General features: G+C 40.8%; 1 long non-coding RNA gene across 1 annotated transcript in view; it reads left to right on the plus strand.

Moving 5' to 3' along the window:
* The window catches only part of LOC146832756 (uncharacterized), a 52,950-nt gene extending 40,875 nt beyond the window's left edge, over window positions 1-12,075 (plus strand). Inside the window, exons 2-3 of the long non-coding RNA XR_014961334.1 lie at window positions 5,423-5,611; window positions 11,603-12,075. This is a non-coding gene — a long non-coding RNA (uncharacterized LOC146832756). The remainder of the gene's footprint in view (window positions 1-5,422; window positions 5,612-11,602) is intronic.
* The last annotated feature ends 10,988 nt before the right edge of the window (window positions 12,076-23,063 follow it).

Below are 23,063 nucleotides of genomic sequence, written 5' to 3' on the forward strand. Positions count from 1 at the left end.
CCCAACAGATCCCTCGCCGCTGCTGGAGCAAAATCACTGAAGACCAACTAAACGCAAACCTCGCTCTCAGCCCACCCACCGAACCCTCCAACACCGACGATGCTGCCCACAGTCTCAGATGCTGGATTGACAACTGCACCAACACCCTCACCCACTGAAGAAAACCTCCTAAAGAGATACCAGCAAGAGGGCCAGCTGGTTAACCCCAGAACTCCTAGCCCCCAAGCAAGCCTGCTGGAAACTAGAGAAGAAATGGCACAGTGAGCAGACTCCGGACAGCCACGCTGCCCACAAGGACGCCATCCGCAACGACCATCACCTCATCAGGACTGCCAAGAGGACCTCCTTCAAAGACTGCCTCGAAACCAACGCAAACAATAGCAATGAGCTCTTCAACATTGTGAAGGAACTTTCCAACCCCAGCTCCAACACCAACGACATCCCGCCGTCGCAAGCCCTGTGTGACTCACTCGCCACATTTTCCACCGCAAGATAGCAGACATCCACGACAGCTTCAACACCCAGACAGCCCCAACAGATATCAACACAATTGACTCTCCGCACACCATCGACCACGACCCCCTGCTAGCCTGGGCCAATGTGAGCATCGATGACACCATCAAGACTATGAGCACAATCCACTCCGGCTCCCCGTCAGACCCATTCTCGCACCACATCTTCAACAAAGCCAGCAGCTCCATTGCACCCCATTTGTGCAATGTCATCAATCTCTCCATCGAGACCGCGACCTTCCCAGAGAGCTGGAAACACGCCAAGATCAACGCCCTTCTCAAAAAACCCAAGGCGGACCCAAGAGACCTCAAGAACTTCCGGCCCATCTCTCTGCTTCTTCCCGGTCAAGGTCATTGAGAAGATCGTCAACAGACCGCTAACCCGATACCTCGAAGAAAACAGAATCCTGGACCATTCCCAGTCAGGGTTCAGCAGCAACCACAGCAACGAGACTGCCCTCATCGCCGCCACCGACAACATCAGGACCCTGCTGGACAATGGTGAGACTGCGGCCCTCATTCTCCTGGACATCTCCGCCACCTTCGATGCTGTCTGCCTCTGCACACTACACGCATGCCTCCACGCTGTGGGGATCCGAGACAAGGCTCTGGAATGGACCACCTCATTCCTCTCCGGCAGAAACCAGAGCATCCGCCTCTCCCCATTCCAATCCGAAGCCTCTGAGATCATCTGCAGTGTACCCCAGGTATCTTCCCTGAGCCCGATACTGTTCAAGATCTACATGGCCCCGCTCGCACACTTCGCCCGACAGCATGACCTCAACATAGTCTCCTATGCTGATGACACTCAACTGATCCTCTCCCTCACTAAAGACCCCATCATCGCCAAATCCAACCTCCACGAAGGAAAAGGCCGTCGCCGACTGGATGAAGATCAGCTGACTGAAGTTGAACACGGACAAGACAGAGGTCCTCATCCTCGGCTCCAACCCTTCAGCCCGGGATGACTCCTGGTAGCCGACGGCACTGGGGGCAGCCCGACACCCACTGACCAAGCACGCAGCCTGGGAATCATCCTCGACTTAATGCTCTCCATGACCAAGCAAGTCAACGCCGTCTCTTCCTCCTGCTTCAACACCCTCTGCATGCTCTGCAAGATCTACAAGTGGATCCCAACAGATACAAGAAAGACAGTCACCCAGGCCCTCGCCAGCAGCAGACTCGACTATGGAAACGCCCTCTGCGGGATCCCCGACCAAGCTCTTCAAACGACTGCAACGCATCCAAAACGCATCTGCACAACTGATCCTCGACATACCTCGCCACAGCCACATCACCCCCCACCAGAGAAACCTGCACTGGCTCCCCGTCAACCAGAGGATATCCTTCAAGCTCCTCATCCACGCACACAAGGCACTCCACAAGACCGGCCCAGCCTACGTCAACAGATGACTTTCCTTCTACATACCCAACCGCCAGCTCCGCTCTGCCGACCTCGCACTCGCCGCCGTCTCTCGCATCCGAAGAACAACCACCGGCAGGAGATCCTTCTCCCACCTCACCTCCAAGACCTGGAACTCCCTCCCACTGATCCTAAGGCAGACCCAAGACTGCTGACCTTCAGGAGGCTACTCAAGACCTGGCTGTTTGACCAGTAGTGGCCCCCCCTCCCAGCGTCTTGAGACCCTCGTGGGTATGTAGTGCGCTCTACAAATGATTGATTGATTGATTGATTGATTGATTGATCCGTGACATAGAGAGGAGTTGGGGTAGAGATGGCTCGGGCATGAGAGATACAGTTGTCTGTATCACAGTGGTTGGATGCAGGGCTAGGCCTGCTGTCTGACCTTGCATTCCAGTAATTGGGTGCAGGGTTTAAGGAAGGTTGTGCATAAGAATGTTCCTCCATCCCAGTAAATGGATACAGCTCTTGCACTATATGCATTCCAGCAGTTGGATAAAGAGCCTGCCCTACGAAAGATGCTTCATTCAACCATTGCACTTTTGTGCACACCTTTAACCATATGTAGCAGAGGTTTAATGCATTATTGCCTACCTTCCTGTGTGTCCAGTCACCACTGCCGGCTTTGGACTGAGGGCCATCAGACAATAAGGCCAAGCACTGATCAACCGGCCATCCAGTCACTGCGATTAAAACTCTCCAGCTGTGGTTATCATTCCAGTTGGCTCTTCCCAAACAGTCTCAATTCCTAACCATTTGCAATTTTTAAAATGTTTTTTTAAATGTATTTAAACTTATTTTCGTCATGTTGAACCTGATGGGTGTAACACTCTTAGACCTCTCTGCTAACATCAATGCGGTTCATCTTACAATCGTCCGCTAATGATTACAGAGATTGTTATAGAAGAATTAAAGAAGGGCGTGTTTGCTTCTTTGTTGGTAAATCAATTCCATTTGCTCACTCTTCTTTTATTCAAATTACTGCCTTCACCTGTTTTGTGAGGGGTTTCCCAGGGTTTCTCCCTGTGACAGATATTGTTTAACATCTGTTTATGACCAAATTTACCTTTCTTCATGTGGAATCTACAAAATAGTTCATGCAGGCACATATGCATTTATATGCATTTTACATGCATTTGGTGGACCAAGTTAATTACTTTGCTCACCAGCAGGGGGAACCAAGGCCTCTCCATACAAAGGAGTAATTAACTTCTGAACTCATCTCCTGAGGAGGAAGGGGTGAGAAAGAAAATCTGCATCTGGTAATCAGCGGTTACACTGCACCAGGGTTGGGACAGCACCGTCCCACTGAACAATGGAGGAAGTCCTGACCTCTGGATCAAACATAGGAGGGAGCACTCCTAATAAATTTTGAGAAGTGAATAGTGACTTTTTGATGATACCACCCTGATCTGTTCCAGCATGTTGTGCAGGAGGGTAGGGATGAAGTGGAGGGGTGATGTGACACCTTAGGATTGGTTGGGGTGCTGGCTTCTAGAACCTTCCACCCCTCTTAAAAACCCTTGCCCATGGGAGAGAAAGAGCTGTTTTTGTTGGACTCTGGACCTGGAATTGGAGAACAGTATCACTATGGACAATTGGAAGGACAAGCCCCTGATGCGCTAAAGGACTGTCTATAGTTGATCCCAGAACAAGTGGGGAAGGATCAGGGAAGCTGGTTCCTTTAAACCCCAAGGACCAAATGGGGGAAGATCTGGACTTCTGCACCCAAGCAAGAGGAGAAAAGCACAAAAGAAAAAGGAAAATTAGAAAGATTGGTGCAGGGAGCCAGTGGAACCAGCTCCCTGCAACATGTGCCACCGTGCAGGCCAGGAGGCTAAGGCTCACCACCAGGTCCAAAATGAGTTCAAGATTGTGAAGGGAAAATGATTTGACCTTTGACCCCCAGCCTAGAAAACAATATAGGAATTGCTCCATCGATATAGAAACATGCCATGGTGAAAGCACTTTTAATAAAGCACTTAAAAAAATTTAAATCTGGATCTTCATGATCTAAGAAATTATAGATCCATTTATGCTCTCCCAGATAGAAGCAAGTTCCTGGAGAAGCATGTTTTCTCCACCCAAGCTGAGTTCCTGTAGAGTCATGACATCTTACATTGTACCCAAACTGGATTCTGCCATCACTATGGCACAGAGACCCTGTAATGAGCTGCTACCCCTACGGAAACTTTGGATTCGACCGGTCTGGCACATTTTAAATGCCAGGCCTTGCAGAGGTGCCGTAGAAGTGTGCTTGAGAGGTGAATCCGCACACCTAGCCACTCACTTTGTGAAATTTATGAAAAGTACAGTTGCTTTACTAGCCTCTCTGCAGGCTCCTGAGTTTGCTCTTGTTCCGAGTTTCACACCTGTGCTTTGATTAATCTGGCCAGTGCTCTTAAGGATTGCTAATTAATCCTCTTCCCCATTTGGCTTATAACAAATCTGAAAGGGGGCAAAGGGAAGCCCTTTTAGTCTATGGAGGAACAGCTCACTTACTATTAATGCTCTCTCAATGTAATTTGATATTGATATGTAATTTCTTTTTATTATCGTCTTGGTCAGAGCCTTTTATAAATGTATTTATTTGATGTTTGGTGATGTTCTTCCCTCTTTCAGGAGACCCAGATTGTAATAAGTTTAGTTAATTGTGCAATAAAGTATTCTATTCTATTCTATTCTATTCTATGGCAGCACATGAGGGGTTAGCTTCTGCCCACACTAGTATGGCAGTTACAGTTACACTACTACAGCAACACTATTGGTGGCCAGGTCTATCTAAACAGACTAAGGGCCATATGCATGAACACATTTCCCATAGACACAGAATAGGCAAATCCCTTTAATGGATCTGGCCCTAAATACTATGTGCTTAAATGTGACAAAAGTTTACATCACAGCATGCCCACCGCAGACACCTTTCTTGATTCCAAACAAGCCTCTAGCCTGTGTGCATCTGGACCACTGTGGGCCACTAAATAATGATGGCTCCTTTAAATACATTCTATTAGTAGTTGATTAATGTTCTTGATTTCTATGAGAATGGCCACAGCGATCGGCTGATGCTTGAACTGTTATAAAAGATTTGCAAGTCTTCATCTGGACATGTGCAGTCTCTGAATTCCGTTCGAACCAGGGCTCAGCGTTTGCGTTTAAGGCTTAAGAGGATACCAGGGATATCTTGGGTGTGGTTGTTCTCCATTCCTCCCTCTACCATCCTGAGGAAAAATCGATAGCAAAGAGAAAAAACTGTGACTTAAAGCTGTGGTTAGCGACTAGATTATTAGGTTCAGGTCATAGTTGGGTCCACCACCTGTATGGGGTCCAGAGAGCTTTAAACAATATCCCTAGAAGAACCTTGGGTGGTCAGACTCCCTATGAGGTCCTGTTCAGTGTCTATATGTGAATTACGGGTCTTCGCAAACCTTGTACAGTGGCGGCGAGAACACCTTTTGATATCAGTGAATGTTTTTTGTTCTTACAGGAACTGAGAGTCTTCTGAGATGAGCATAGCAACAAGTTCGAGGAACGTTCTCCCACTGCAGAACTGAAGGTGCAACCAGCAACTCCTGGCTGGATTCCAAAGGTCGGGGATATGGCCTGAGAGAAGATTGCGGACAAGAAGGAGTTTGGCCATCTTACACAGCGGCTGTGCCAGTCCTGGCAATTGCAGGTACCAGAACTGTACTTTCACCGCCCCTTGCTGGCTGTAAAAACAAACAAATTGCATCAATTTGCTTGTCAAACCAAACTGTACATTAGGCCATGAGGGATCCTAGGTAGATACCTGCCTCCTCTTACTACCACAGGGGAAATACTATTGCAAGCATTAACCAACACATAGGTTTCTGTACCCAGGCTGGGGATATCTGACACTGAAGGTTTGCTACTTCCAGTTACATCTACCAATACCATACCAACACTGTATACACGTTCACAGCCTTGAACAACACATGCCAACAACAAAGTTGTTTATTAGGAGCCACCATTGGAGTTAACTACCAGTTCTACACCATCACGTGAGGTTTCTATTTTTGCACAGACAGTCTCCGGCTATTTTGTCTACAATGTCCACTTTTCCTTGGATTCGTCAGACCCACCTTTGCATGGAATTTGGATATTATTATGGTTAGATCTATACTATCTGAGCTAGAACATTATGCTGTGTTTGAAAAAGAAGATACGTATAGTGGTACATGTAATTGTGAGGAAATTTTGGTTACCATCACGATGCACACCATTACTTATACAGAGCTAGTACTCCATGTGCAGTATTCAATTACAGGCAATAGGAAAATTGCCTTACACCACCTTTGGGTAGCTCCACAACATGGGCACAGACGTTTGCATATTTTTCCAGCAATAACCCCGTAGACCCAGTGTCTTATTATTATAAACTCCTCCCTTCCCAGGCAAAGAAAAATAGGCTGACTAAAACAAAATTAATTTATTTGGCCTCCTTTATTTCCCAGTTCTTGATTCAAGGGTACAGTTTTTGAAAGAAACTATTGATTAAAGATCTGTTTGGGTAATGAACAATTGACAAGTTCAAGGCAATGAGGTTTTGTTTAGAGCATGTCTAATACCAAGAAACATTGGGCTTGATTAACTTTATGACTTTTGGTATTCACAGAGTTCTTTTATGAGTCGTACCTTTACATCGGCAGTCGGGCCAGAATCTGGGCTCAAGGTGGAATCTCCGGCCGGATGAAGTGTAATCAATGGGCTGGAATACAATTTTCATAAAAAGGAACATTTGGAACATGAGATAAATGGTAGAGGAGGCCATGAAGGTCAGTTTGGGCAGGGAAAAGGGTGGCGAGACACATCACATCCCAGAAATGTTTGCTCCTTTTCATCATGGTACAAGCAGTCCACAATTTGCGCTCCCCTCAGTGTTGAATGTAGTGTTACATAAAAGTTTGGTGTAACACTGTAGTCAACACTGAGTATGGTGTAACACTATAGTCAACACTCAGAGTAGCACAAATTGTGGACTGCATGTACCATGATGCAAAGAAGAAACTTTTCTTGCATGTGATGCAGTGTCTGCCACACCCTTCTCCCTGATTTTCATGACCTCCTCTACCATTTTTCTCACGCTCCTGAAGTTCCTCTTTGTAAAAATTGACTTCCGGGCCATTGATTACACTTCATACGGCCCGAGCCGAAGATTCCAGACCAAGCTGGATAGTACGACCGGAGACTGCGACTTCAGCCGTAGTGTACAGCTTGAGCCAGAGATTCCAATGCAACACATATATGACCTATGTGAATACCAAAAGTCGTAAAGTTAGACTTTTGTCTCAGATTGCCTGAATCTGGCTCATTATTTTTCTGAAAGAAACAGTACAACAAACATCCTGCCTGGGCTTGGCTAAGATAAAGAATTTGAATACACCAAACATTGCCACATTTACACATGGTGAGAATTGGCAACAATTTGAAAACTATACAGAGTAAAAGCTCAATAGTATGCTTAAGAATGGTACATGCAGCTCTTCACATTCTATTCCAATGGCATGGCTAGTGTGGCTATTAGATACTAATGGTTGTCATGCACCGTTTTTGAACAACAAGAAGGGTTTTAGAATAAAAGACCCATGTTACGTGCAAACACAACACTCTGTAGTGGTGACAAGGTACAGCGTGAGAAAGTTATGCCTTCAATGGTTAAACCATTCCACATTAGATGAGGTGAAAGAACACTTGTCTCTCCTTTGAGATGACATGGATGTACAGGATTTTTTGTTAAGTCCTAGAAAGCCATGTCATAATTGCTTTTTACATGCTGTGTACAACGAGTTTTGGAAGGTGTCACAGCAAGAAGCTGTTGAACTGATAAGTGAGGTTTACAAAGTGAATTTAGAAAAGGCTTTAGCAGTAGTTGACAATGGAATTACTACTTTATCCACTAGCATTTACCCTCTGAGTAACATTGTGCCATCAGTTATTGACATCATACAGAGTGAAATGTCCATCTTACAACAAGGATAAAGTCAGCATAGATCTAGCATGCTATTAAGCTGGACTTTACAGACTCTGAGGAATGGTCGCATAGCTTGGAAGCACTTAAATGTTACTAATTTCTTCATGCCCTATAATTTGACCAGAGAGCAGAAAGTAATGGCAAAAAAGGATGCAACATGCCCAATGTTAAATGTAGAACATCTAGAGAAATTACCATTTACTGTGGCAAAAATACCACTAGCTGATTGGATAATTCATGGGTTTATTTCTCTGGCAATTTCAACATTTCATTTCAAGCCCTGTTTAAAACACTTTCAGGTGGAAAGATAAAAAGCATTAGCGGAGTGTTTTGTACGTGAGACATGGATCCTACATTTCTTTTTCAGGTGTAGAAATGGGGAAAAGGAGGTCTTTCTTAGCAGTAATATCTGCGAGAACAATATCGTCCATTCTTTAACTTGCCAGTAGGCCACACTTCAAGGGGTTTGCAATGCTTCAAAAGCAAACGTGCAGAGTTATCTGAAGGGTTTCTGAGCTGCTGTGATTAGTCTGGCCTTCAGACTACTTTTCAGTGGAAGTTATTTGATGTTGAGTGACCAAGGTTGCTGTGGGAGCATACTGGGAGCACCTTTTGTGGTAACGGTTTCCAGGATAGTGACCTGCTGTACAAATGTGTTTTTTTCACAGGCCGGCACAATTAGAGGAGTGATAATTTGGCCTTCAATTTCTATTTCTAATGTAAACTTTGGTATTCCGTGCAGACTGAAAACCTTATTGCTTCAGAAGGAAGTTGCTTTACCATCTGTAGGGGAGGGGTTTGATCTTCAAGTTGCAAGGTCCTCTTCTGAAATACAATCTCTACTATGCACTTACCTACCACAACACTTCGGAAAACTTGTGCACCGCATATTTAATACTTCAAATGCTGCACGAGTAGTAAAATTGAGTGAGTGAGTGGGTCTGGGTTTGTTAGCACTTTCCAAATTGTCTTTCGAGTGATAACATCTTTTGTACACTCCATGGTTACTAGCGTCTTTGGAGGCTTACCGCTTATTCTATTTCTAATTGACTTGATCCTGATTCTATTTTTTCTGATCTGCAATGGAAGTTCTGCCATGTGGCAAAATGGGACTGGCACTACCACAACCACACATGTTTTGTTGCATGATGCAGTATTTTGGCGCACCTTTATTGTAGGAACTAAATGATAGCTGGTCCTTGTCATTTTAATCTATATGTTTCCATTGCATATAGCCTGTGTCCCACTGCTGTGCACTTTTGAGTGTGCCTTTGAAATATGTCTTGGAATGCAATTGGTCTAATCTACTTATGTGGAACTGCTGATGGGTCCCTCATGAATCCATTTGCAAAGATGTCCTATGCGATTGTTGCAAAATGCATATGATGACCCTTATATGGATGCCTCAGCTCCTGGATTTTTGGATTCTGGCTCTTCTGCTGCAGAAGCATTACTGGCTGCCACACCTTTGGTGGCTGCTGATTGGGTTGGATACAACCATGTTTGCACTTTGTAACATGTGATTGGGATGCCAATGGAAACATCGCCTGTGAAAGCTGGAAAAAACATTTATTTCTTCTGACTATCGGAACATTTAGACATTCATGCAGGTTTGAGAACTTTTCAATATGGCAACTTTTTAATGGAAACATTTTTTTTTATTAGGTGGAATTTATTTGCTCATTCTTTATTGACTTTTGATGCAGGTTGGCTTTATTTATGCTTTGGCATTAAAGTGAAAATATTCTTTTGACTTTTCGGTTTCATGATAAATTTACACTTTGATTTTAGGATATATTTCCATGAAGATGTTAGTCACCTTACAGACAAGGAGAGGGTGTTGTGAGGGTAATAGGCCCATTCACAGACACTTCCATTTTATATGTTTACATTTAAAGTGGACATATTTTTAGAGAATGACTTTTAGCATATATTTTCTTGCGTACCTGTATGAGATAATGTACTCAAAAAAGGGTTGCTTACAAATACATTTCTTTGCAGACACATTATCATACTTTAAAATATTCTGTTAAGAACCTAGGTACACTGCTCAAACTGTCCTTGTTTGCTGTTGCCTGTTCAAAAGAGCTCAGCACAGAATTAATAAGTCCAGTTTTATTAAATAAACTGCACCAAGCCTTTGATCGAGAGAGGAGATTTTTGATTGTCACAGTTGCCTCATACCTGAAATCTAGCCCAGCTTAATCCCATCACTATCCTGAGAGGGATGGCGACCTGTTCTACCCCAGACTGGCTACCAGATGACACAGGCACGCAGGTAAATGGGGAGTTAGAGCACTCTAAGGTATTCTGGCAAAAACGCACACCCTACGCTTTATGGACTAGGCAGTACTAGGTAGGAGTACAATTATATGTATTCATATAATCATTGCAAATATACAAGGATTGAATTAGTCATCTTTATCGCCATTCTTGTAAGGTTGATTACAATGCGTTTTTTCCTTCTATTAAACATTGCAGCACCTGTATTTTACACAAGAATCCAACTGCTTCAACAAATGTTTAAAATGCCAATTTGTGTATTTCTATTTCTTGTGTCTCCTTTTGGGAATACCTGAGTGAACAACAAAAGGGTAGATCTGTTTTCATGTTTTCCTTGGGGGAATTTGGGCCATTAGCTAGGCACGAACTAGGTCAACATATTCCGATATTATGAGCGGACACAGTCCCCATAGGTTTGATGCTTATGTTGCCCAAACACACTGCCTTACTGAATTAGTAGGAACCATATGACAGAACACTGCAATCATTTTTTCCCTATCTCATTAGTTAAGACTATAGCATTTTTCTGAGGTTCTGGCAGTACATATTGATCCTCTAACTCTGAATGTATTAAGTAAAGAATTGACAGGTTTTGTTAAGAGTCATGAGATGTCCGACAATTCTAGGATGTTTTTTAAAATACTATTGATAAGTCCCAATGTAAACCTTTTCTTTTAGATGCAGTTACATTAGACGTGGGATAGACTTTTGGCAGACTGAAGTGAAAGCTTTTGTTTTCAACTCTTAAATGGTTTGGCCCTAAATTATTTAGTCATAATTCATTAGCCTATTCTGCTCCTCAGGCCTTTTTATTTTTTAACAGAATATGTTCTCCAGCTTTTTCTTTATTTAAGGGGGCTAGACAGGGGTGCCCTCTTTCCCCACTATTAATTAACTTAGCGTTAGAAGCATTTCTTCTAGGATTTGCCAGAATGTAGATATTAAGAGTTTATTCACAATGATTTTCACATCAAAATGTCAGTTCACACAGATGGCATTCTCCTTTATGTTGCTAATCCAGAACCTACCATTCCAGCTTTCCTGCAAGAAAGTACCTCCTATTCTCAACTTTGACTATAAACTCAGCATTGATAAATGTGAAATTTTCCCCTTGGATAAATTCTGTTTTTATGGAATCCCACTAAAATTAAATATTTAGGTCCGTAGCTTGTTGCATCTATTAAAGACACTGTGGAATTGTACACTTCTTTACTAGAAGAGGTCAAAACTAAATTTAATAGATGAAATCTCTTTTTTTTATCTTGGTGGGGTTGACTAGATGCTATTAAAATTATGTTTACTCCTTCAATCTTATTTTCGTTATCCATGATACCTGTTTATTTTCCTGTTACTTTTTTAAACTCACTTCTACTTAATTTTTTATGTAAACAGCAGAAGATCAAAATCTCCCCTGCAAGATTAAAGAAATCGGAAGGAAGAGTGAATTTCCAAGATTCTGGAAATATGCAGCTGCTTTTTTGCTTAAACATTGTGCTTATTGGTTACCAGTTGAAGGCTCTCCTATTTCTCCTCTTTGTGCTGAATTGGAATAATCAATTGTTCACCCCTTTTCATATAAGGAATTTCTAACTTTTTCACAAACACCTGTGTCAAATACATCTCTACTAAAACAAAGCTATTAAATTCCACAATTTGGCATAATAAAAATATTAAAAAGAAAAGGGAAACAATTTACTGGTCCACGTGGAGTCTCATTTGGGGTCATCAATTATTTCATGATAGTCTCATACTGTCATTTGCAGATCTACATACTATACTACCACTGCCCTTTTCTTTTAATAAGATATATCAGATTTTATGTTCTGCTTTCATGAAGACTTTTTCTTCATTGTCTGACATTTCGCATCAGCTTACAACAAATAACATGGTTGCTTCACTTTTACCTTCTGGTCCTAAAGCATCCCATATACATAAGTTACTTCATACAAATATTTCTTCATGTATGAAAAACAAATTGATTTATCTTGGAAATGGATTTGAAGGTTTCATGGTCAGTAGACTTATGAAATAAATCATATTTCTCTCTTACTACCAGTGTTGCACAAACATTATGTTATCTATAATAGAATGTTTTTCTCTCCTACTTCTCTTCTCAAATTTAATACCAATGGTGAAGCAAAATGTTGGCCATGTAGTCATCATAATGCTGATCTTAAGCATATGCCTTTTCTATGTCCAAGTATTAAATATATTTGGCATAAGATTTGGAATCAGTTGAATCGTATATATTCATAATTACAGAACTTTTAATATTTTACATATATTTTTACGCAGTTTAGCTGGTGTTCTATTGATACTCATTTGATAGATTTATTAATAGCTGTTGCCTTTTAACAAATTACTAAAATAGGAAAAATGCTTCACATGTTTCTTTTAAAGCTTGGTGGTATAATGTTTGTTAAAATATTCATCTTGATAAAGCTTGAGTCTCAATAACCTCTTTAGCCATTTCAAGGCATATTTTAAGTTATGTAGTCTTTGAAACAGATCTCACAATGCCTAAGTATTATACGTTTGAAATCTACTGAGGAGCACAAGCCACCATGAAGGTTTTTTCTTGTTATCCTCTTTATTAACATTTTATACCTTTGTATTCTCATTCTGTTCTGCTAGCTCTCCAAGATCACAATTTGTGTTTTTCACTGTTTATGCTTAATTGTATGACTTACTATTCTAATTTTATTCTCAAAATGATCTTTCCTTGACAGTTTTTTTCTTTTCCTCTCTCACTAATCAATGGATTTAACCTGGATCTCTTGATTGGTGGTGAACGATTGATTTGTTCAGCATTCCTGCCATCATTTATTTGAGCAGCACAATATATAATAAAGTGATATTGAATAAGGTATTGGGAGTGTTTACCTAATTTCTGCAAAGTGTGGACGAGAGAGTAAAGTGCAACAGACTCACGGGCGGAGCGTTGCAGAGAGGTGTAAAAATGGGCGTGGCCTCTGAACACCTCTCTGCAACGCAGCTCCCTGGCGCATACTTGCAACTTACAACTCGCCAGGGGGCTCGTTTGCACAATGGTGAAGGAAGGGGGCAGGGCTTGAGGTGGCATGTCTTCAAACACAGCCCTGTAGCGCGGTTTAAGTTGGGGAATGAATTCCTCGTCAATCCTGAGGGTCCCTGGGGGCCAACTAGCCCACCAGGTACCTCCAGTATGTGCCAAGGAGCTGCGTTGCAGAGAGGTGTTCAGAGGCCACGCTTCTTTTTACACCTTTCTGCAAGGCAGCTCTGTGGCGCTTAACATTTATGGCCCAGGGGACCCCATCCCCCGAGGCCGGCCTTTGTTTTATTTATTTTCTCATTTTTGAGGAGGGGGCCGCGTGGCCCCCCTCCCGGGCAACTTCTAGCCCATAGAGGGGGTCCCCAATCCCCCCACGGTCCCACCGGCTCCCCGCCTCCTGCGGGAGCTGGCATTGCTTTTCCACATGGGGAGCTGCTAAGATGCAGTTCCCCGTGTGGAAAAGCAATCGGCTTTGCTTTTTGGAAGAGAGAGCAGGTTTCCTGCTCTCTCTTCCAAAAACCAAAGCAGAGTTTGCCATGGCAGGGCGGGAGCCGCGAGCCTCCCACCCTGCCATAGCAAACAGTGTCCCGGGGTGGGCACCCAGGGACACTGCAGGAGCTGGCCCTGGGGGGTGGCAGTCCCCAGGGCCATCATGGGCTCCAGGAGGTTGGGCCGCGCACCCCCCCCCAAAATTTGCAAACGGGTGTGGTCCCTTGGGCTTGGGGTCCATCATGGACCCCCCACTTTTAATAATTAGAGCCCCGGGGAGGTGGCGGTCCCAGGGACATGTGTGGGGGTTTCAGCCCCCCCACATAGGTAATTATTTTTTCTTTAAAAACAAGCCCCGGGGGTGGTGGTCCCCAGGGCTGCGAGGGCCGTGATCCCACCGCAAATACTTTTGAAAAGCCCCGGTGGTGGTGGCCCCTGGGGCTGGGGGGCCGCTTTGGGCCCCCCATTATAACCTAAACATTGCCCCCAGTGCTTGGCCCACACAGGGGCTAATTAAAAACCATAGACACTCCAACACCAATAACTACATACCTACTCACTGATTTATAGGTCTACACACACATTCACTCACTCACCCGTTATGTCACTCATACTTACGGTCACTCAGTACAGGACTATCATATGCACTCATACACCTATATAGACACTCACACACGACCACTCATCCATAGAGGTACTCACACACCTTGTCAGTCATGCAAATAATTAATCACACTGCCATTTACTCACCTATACAGTTATACACACACCAGCTTACTTACTCATACAAATACTACCACATTCTTACCCTCTTATACAATCACTGATACAAGCACACACTCATCCATACAGCCACTCTCACAATCGCACACTCTCACTGATAGCTATTTATATACTCCAACACACGTATATACTGCCTTTCACATATATAGTTACTCACACATGTACCACTGAGATATACATTCACTCACTAACACACCCATACGCACACTCACCCACGCATACAGTCCATCACAGATGTACTCTTGAAACCATGCACCCAGGGAATCACCCACTCACACATCTATGGACAGAGTCACAGACACTCCACCCACACAAACACTCAGGCACCCCTAGAGATACTCAGACAACCAATCAACCCATGTAGACACTCATGTAGCTATTCACAAACCCATGTAACCGCTTACACTCCAAAAGACAGACGGATACAGGAATTTATGGAAAAAGTACATCAGAGAGATGATCAATTAGAATCTCAACTGATACAGACATTAACACAGTTTAGTCACTGACCCATGCATTCAGTAAGATATGTTTAATCACTCACTTACAGAGTCAGTCACGCACTAAATCATCCATTCAGACACTTATACACCCACTCATTCTTCAATACACCTTTCCCTATATATATTAAAGATATTTAAACTTTACAAAAACACAGTCACTGGATGATGTCATCAGTGATGTCACTGACCATGGGCGGAGGAACAGGATGTTAAAAGTGTCCTCCAATATGTGTTCCGTAAGGTCCTGGGCACAGTCGAACAGGGTCTTAATTTACATATTTTATTGGATAAATATACAAGGGCCAAAAAGGAAAGACTATTTATGATTTTTGTCGACCTAACGGCAGCTTTTGATTGTGTCATACATGACAAATTGTGGTCAATTTTAGAAAGCTTGGGGGTAGATGTTTTAATAATAACTTTTTTAAGGCAGCTCTACTCAGGGGCAAAGGCTAAAATCCGTTATGGGTTGGGTGGAGAATGCACTAGCCACTTTAATGTGAGGAGAGGTGTGAGGCAAGGCTGCGTCATTGCCCCATTTCTCTTCACCCTATATATAAACAACCTGGAAACTATTTTAGTTAAAGAGTGCAGGGATTTACCCATGGTAGCAAAGCGCCCAATCCCTGCACTCTTATATGCAGACGATGCAGTTCTAATGGCCCATACACCGATTGGTCTCCAAAGGGTTGTGAATTCGTTTTCTAATTTAATGTCACAGCTTGGGCTCTCAATCAATTGCTCAAAAACATTCACAATGAATTTTGGGGCAGGGTCAAATAAGAGGTTCAAATCTATCGTTATAGACTCTAGGCTGATTTAATGTACAAAAACATTCTCTTATTTGGGGATAGTATTTGATGGGTCAGGCTCATGGTGTGAGGCAGTTTAGATCAGACGCCTACTGTTTGTTTAGTCACTAATGGCACTTTCAAATTTTAGCTGTAAATTAGGCAGACGCCCAACGGGGGAACTACTACATATTTATAGAGCCAAATGTGTGGCAATCACCACCTATGGAGCGGCCATATGGGGCTATGCAGAGGTACACACACTGTGGACTGTGGAAAACACATTTTTTAAATTTCTACTGTCCCTTCCTGAAAGTACCTCAAATTACATCTGCCATCAGGAATTGGGTATGCCATACTTGGAGGACACGATCAAGATCCAACCTGTCCTCCTCTGGCATAGAATTTGGACATCAGAAGAGACTGGTTTTAACCACGACATATTGACAGATGCGCTGGGGATAGATGGTGCCAAACAAATGAGATGGCTAGAATACGTGAAAATTTTCCTTTTAAAATTAGGATACTTGGAATATTTCACTGAGCCACATTTAATGCTCACTGTTTCAAGAAAAGCCCTGAAGGCCGACTGCATGAGTTTTTTGGGCGAACTCAGAGCGACTACCGAAATTAGGAAATCTACGGTACAAGCCCATCAGTTACCCTGCTTACCCCAATGATACAGCCGTACTTATTACTTATAGTCTGCGATTTTGACCGTCTCCTGCTGACACGTTTTAGGGTAAGTATATTATATAGACTTTTAAGTTTCCCCAAGGTAAATGACTGGGCTAGAGTTTTGTGTAAGTGCCCGTGCAACTACATATCTGTACAATCAACTATTCATATTTTGCTATTATGTAAGTATTATGATATACAAAGAAGGAGCTCGATTATCCCCGTCCTAAAGAAGTTAGGACTGAAACAGTGCCGACCTGCATTTTTAGCAATACAATACCTCGAGAATGAATATGTTATTGCTTCTGTTACTGCGTTTTAAAAAAATGCTTTTAAGTTGCGGAAAACTATAATATTGTGATTTGTAAATACGCATGCACGTGCCACTGATATTCCTTTACCGTATGAATTGTATTGTGCTTTTATGAATATTTCTTGCAACCATCATGTATTTAAGTAGCAAAGATTTGTGTGAATTTCATTGTGCTTTTATGGTTATTTGTACAGTAACCGAATAAAGATACTTGACTTGACACTGACCATGTCATGAGTGATGTAATATGTGACATCATCAGCAATGCATTGCGGGGGCACGAGTTATAGTTACCTGAACTAACTATAATGGGGGAATTTCTATGGTTTTGTGCGAGTGAAATGTCCAGCTAAATATAACGCCCCTGAAACCTATGTTTTTTTTCAATGAATTTCTAAGGTTTTTTGAAAGATAATTCCTAACTATAACGGGCCTGAAACCTATGGTTTTTTCAGTGAATTTCAAAGGTTTTTTAAATGCTAATTCCTAACTATAACGGGCCTGAAACCTGTGTTTTTTTCAGTGAATATATATATATATATATATATATATATATATATTAAAAAAATTGTGAATCATTTCATTTTATATTACACAATAGTCGTGCACCCTTCACGCATCCTGCATGATGGCTACTCGCATTCCGGTAGCCATTTTGAAAAATCGCGCTGGGGCCGCAGCTTTGCCGGAATTTGTTAATTATAAATAAAACTTTTCGTTTGAGTGTTTGTCTAAAATGTATTATAAATTATTTTTAAAGTATTTTTTGTAATATCATTTTGACGAATGTAAAGTTACGAAATTTGCAGTGTAGACGCGTACTGTGCACAAACTCTCCACGCAGGTGTTTCCGGGTCGCGCCGCGATCGTGCCGACATTGCGCCAAAGTCAGGAATTCAGCATAATTTGAAAGTTAAAAAAATGACTATAGAAAGTTAGAATATGTTATTATACTGAACAGTTTTGCTAATATACTTATTAAAGGTTTATAGAAATTTCTGTTTATAGTTTATAACGATAAATATGTTTCGCGGGTCCATGACGGGTACGTGACGGGTGCGTGCACTGTATGCGACGTCATGTCAGCAAGAGAAGAAAGGAATCTGATTGGTTTAAATCAATTCAATTATGAGAGAGGGAGGATCCGTCCTTCTGATATTTCCCTTATTCTTTGAACTTCATAGAGAGAAGACCTGTTTGTTTATTCTCTATATAATAATAGTTTTTTTGTGTGTTTCTTTATTTTTGAATGAACTATGGCTTCAAATTTTGTAGAAATGGATGCACTTGCAGTGCAGGAGGAGGAACAGAGACTGCAGCAGAAGAGGAATAGAAGAGAGAGTATTGTTTGGGCGTTTTTTAGTGTTCTGGAGGGACAGAAGAAAGTCAATGCTACTAAAGTAACATGCAGAGTGCTGTCCAGACGGTCTGATAAAAAGTACTCTTGTGGTACAAGTAGCATGAAGAAATACATGGAAACCATCTATCCAGTGCACCTTGCAAGAGAGGAAATGAGGAGAAAGTTGGATGCTGATAGTCAACAGGACCCCGGTACACCCTCAACTTCTGCGACTCCACCTGCAGCAAGGCCTCAGGACCCCAGTACACCTTCAACTTCTACGACTCCACCTGCAGCAAGGCCTCATATTATGCCAAAGTTTTTAAATGCATCTGTCAGCTGCGTTAAGTGCGCCACTGAGCTCTGCTTTGGTGAACAATGTACAGACATGATCTCTGCTGCTCTGAAAGCACACAAATGTTAATTTTCTTTTTTTATAACGCACCTTTTTTTCTTCTTCAAGAAACCATTTTTGGTTCGGTTTTCATAGTTGTTTTTAAAATAAAAAACACAAAAAAAATTTAAAAGGTTTAAAATTGTTCTAAAAAAAACTCGGTTCTTACGGAACCACATCTACTGGTTAAAAAAAGAAAAATTATCAGAGTGATTGCATGAGAGTATGGACTGCATGGATAGTGCACATGTTATTGTAGCAGTGCATGTGTTAGGGCGTGAGGCATTGTATGAGTACATGTGGAGTGACTGGATGATTAGAGTACTGCAAGGAGAGTGTATGGTGAATTTGCAAGTGCTTGGGTTTTGGCGGAGTGATTGGATAAGTATAGGGTACTGGCTGGGTGACTGGAGGTGTGCATGGGGAGTGACAGTGTGTTTGCTGGACTGCATGGGTAGTACCTGGTAAATGAAGGTGTGAGTGAGTAGCGTGTAGCTGGTTAGAGGACTGCATGGATAGTGCACATGTTATTGTAGCAGTGCATGTGTTAGGGCGTGAGGCATTGCATGAGTACATGGGTAGTGACCGGATGATTAGGGTACTGCAAGGAGAGTGTACGTTGAATTTGCAAGTTCTTGGGTTTTGGCGGAGTGAATGGATAAATATAGGGTACTGGCTGGGTGACTGGAGGTGTGCATGGGGTGTAACAGTGTGCTTGCTGGACTGCATGGGTAGTACCTGGGAAAATGAAGGTGTGACTGAGTAGCGTGTGGATAGTTAGAGGACTGCATGGATAGTGCACATGTTATTGTAGCAGTGCATGTGTTAGGGCGTGAGGCATTGCATGAGTACATGGGTAGTGACTTGATAATTAGATTTCATCAATGTGAGTGCATGGTGAATTTAAAAGTCCTTCGGTATTGGCACAGTGATTACATGAGGACATGGTACTGGCTGGATGATTGGAGGAGTGCACGGAAAGTGACAGTGTGATTGCTGCTCTACATGGCTACTACCTGAGTTATTGCAGGAGTGAATTAGTAGTGTGGAGAGGGTTAAGGTACAACATAAATTGTACACATTTGACTGTAGCAGTGCTTGGGACAGACTGGAGAATTTCTAGACTGCATAGGTACTAACTGGGTATTTAGAAGACTGTATCAATAGTATGTAACTAGTTAGAGGTTATAGATATATACTTTTTTTGAGACATCTAAGGAAATGTATAAGTGCTTGGGTATTGACAGAGGTATTGAATTAGTACATGCTACTGGTAGATGACTCAAGAACTGCATTGTGAGTGACAGAGTGATTGGTGGACTGTATGGTTAGTACCTGAGGTATTTAAGACATTAATGAGCAGTGAGTAGGTGGTTACAGGTTTGTATGGATAGTGCACAGGTGAATGTACTAGTGGATGGATAGTGTTTGGATTACTTAATCTTACCTTTACAGTAGTAGATATCAAAATATTCTTTAACAAATTTGCAGTTGTTTTTTATAATTTAAAGTTAAAAAACTTTCAAACTTTAGAATTAGGATCTGTAAAATAGAAGAAAAAATACACTTATAATATATAATATTATAATTTTTAAAACACAACATAATTTTAGCATTATATAAAGTATTTAGTTTGCCTTTTTTGCTGTTCTCAGAATATATTGAATTTCACTATAGATAGTGATTTCAATGTTACTCATCACATAACAGCGGACAAACAAAACAATCAATAAGATTGTTTAAAAAAAAAAAAAATCTGTGTCAAAAACATTTTCAACATAGTCAACTATCTCTGTACATTGCACAAAAACAACATCCTCAATAACTTAGCATATAATACAAATCTCAAGTATATAAAATGCTTCTTTCTAAGATAATGTTTTTACTACAATATGAAAGAACAGAAACAATAATTCAATCAACAATTCTTTATAATTTCCATATACTCTAAATGATGTTCTTTAAAATATTTTCTGTCAGAATATCCCCAAAAAACGGCTTAATTCATATTAATATCTTTCCTTTAGGCCAAATGATATTCCTGAAATCCTTCATACTGAAATTGTCCAAAATAATCGTTTTAATACATATTAAGATAGTCCTAATAGGCCGCATTATGTTCTTAGAACTTTGGCTTTAAAAATATTAGGTATGAATTTGGTAATTTGTTAGGTAAACGATATCTAAAAACCGAATGAGTGTCATTACAATATGTCCATCCTTTATTTCATTTTAAATAGACGGTGTAATGTCTAGATGTTGTAGAAGGACCATTGTTGAAAATAATTGCTACTGCTACAAAAGTTCTTCCTGATATTGATAGTTGACTTGCTACAAATATTTTAATTAAAGTTTCCAATTTTCTTCCATCAGCTGTACAGCGTTGTATCATTAAAATCATATATTGTCCAAATCTTTGTATAAATAATGTTGACAACATTTCTGATTTGCATTGGCTACACTCCATGTTTTCATTTGCTGCTTTAACTAATTTATTGAAAGACATTTGTTTTACAGTCTGGTACTGTCAAATATATGAATCTTTCAGTGTCTATGTTGGTGGCAGAAGTAAATCTTCAATTTTCAAATTCATGTTCCCATTAATAACGAAGTCCAAACAGATTTTCAATTTGTATTCCTTCATCTTTCAATACTGCAAGCATATACAGTAGAAATTCCTGAGCATCTTGTTGCACATTCTGTGTAAATTGCATAGAACCAGAACATATATCCAGAAGATTCTGAATATCAGAAACACTTTGGATTTAACTTTTATCAGTTTTCAATTTTTCAAAAATAGAATGCAACAAAGAACAAAACCTTTTCCTCTGCTCCATAATTTGCTGTTGCAGATAGTCTAGAAAGAATACAACATTTTCCACTACAATTAGCATAGCAGTTGATACCTAAACTATTTTTTAACTGATATCCAACAATCTCTTCAATAGTCTCCTTTTTCTTATTGCTTGGAATCTCAACATCATCTTGATTTGTTTTCTTCTCTCGAACTTCACTACAGATATTCTCATATCTCCGTTTTCGACCTACAACACGCTTTTCATATACAGGATATTCACCTACATTGGGAGCATACAGTCTTCTTAGCCGATTATAATCTCTTACACAATTTGCATCTGCACTAAACTTTCTCTCATCAAAATCAATCAAATGCAATCCAGATAAACTTCTAACTCGAACAAAGCAACATATGCCATACCCTCTTTAAATACTGTACTTCCAATGTTTACCAAAGCACTGTTTACACTTAAACCTTGAGATTTATGAATAGTCACCGCACATGCCAAAGAAAGAGGAAACATACAAATCTTTAACAAGCAAAAAACGAACAGAACAACAAGCAATTTGTTTTACTTCAATCTGATCAAATTTGATTTTCAAACATTCAATTCCATCTCGTTTTTGATATTTAACAAAATCAACAACTTTTCCCATTGCTCCATTTACTAAACCTTTTTCCACATCCAAATTATGCCGTGAAATAACCCGACAGTTGACACATACATATAAATTATTTTCTAAACCAGCAGCTTTAGATGTAGATTTTTCTAAAGAATCCAATTTTGTTTTTAATTTCTCCGTCAAAATAATAGTAATTCCTTAATGTTCTTTTTTTTATCAATAGCTTCCATTTTTATTATTCGTTAATTTTCCAGCTTTAAAAGTTCTTCTTTGAATGTAGAACACTCTTGCAGTGTTGGCATTAGGCAGATTATAGATTTATTTTCTGCAATTTTTTTGCATATTTTTCAGGAACTATATTTTCATTTGGAAATAAGTTTGTAAGTAGACGACTTTGCAAATCTTGTTTGCCATGTTCTGTCAATACTCCAATTCTTATATCTTGAAGAATGGTGGCATAATCAACATAATTTGCCTGTTGCATATTTTTTATGAGTTCTTTGTATTCAAAATATGACCAAATGTTAATGTTTCCAGCACTTCCCAAAGCCTTTCTGGTGTCTTCATTAACAAGCGTTTTAAATACTGGTTGCCCTTTTACAGGTGTCAGTTGCAGTAGATCACCAAAAACTATCACATGTTTTCCTCCAAATAAGACATCGTATTCTGTTTTTAGAATTTGCTGCATTCTTAAATGCACAAAGGCCAGCATTACGTTTGAGACCATGCTCACCTCATCAATAATCAGAAGTTTCATTGTTTTTAGTACTCTTGAAACTTCATAACAAGCTTCTCCAGATAGCTTGTGATTTTCCAATTTATTTTCATGCTCTATAGGTAGCATTAGTAAACGATGTAATGTAATTCCTTTAATGTTGTGTGCTGCCAACCCAGTTGGAGCAGTTACAACACAAGGCAAATGTGAGTCAGTTGTTTTCTGTAGATAACTGGTCAAAACTTTAAGAAACTTTTTTCTGTACCAGCTTGACCACTGATATACATTCGGATAGGTTGAAATGATGTACATGTATATTCTTTTCTTTCATGAAGAAAACCATGGTCGATCCTTTGTTTCACTTGCTCATATATTTCTTTCTGTTCAATTTTCAGTT

This window comes from Triturus cristatus, chromosome 5_1 (assembly GCF_964204655.1).
Source record: "Triturus cristatus chromosome 5_1, aTriCri1.1, whole genome shotgun sequence".
In the NCBI taxonomy this organism is placed as follows: Eukaryota; Metazoa; Chordata; class Amphibia; order Caudata; family Salamandridae; genus Triturus; species Triturus cristatus.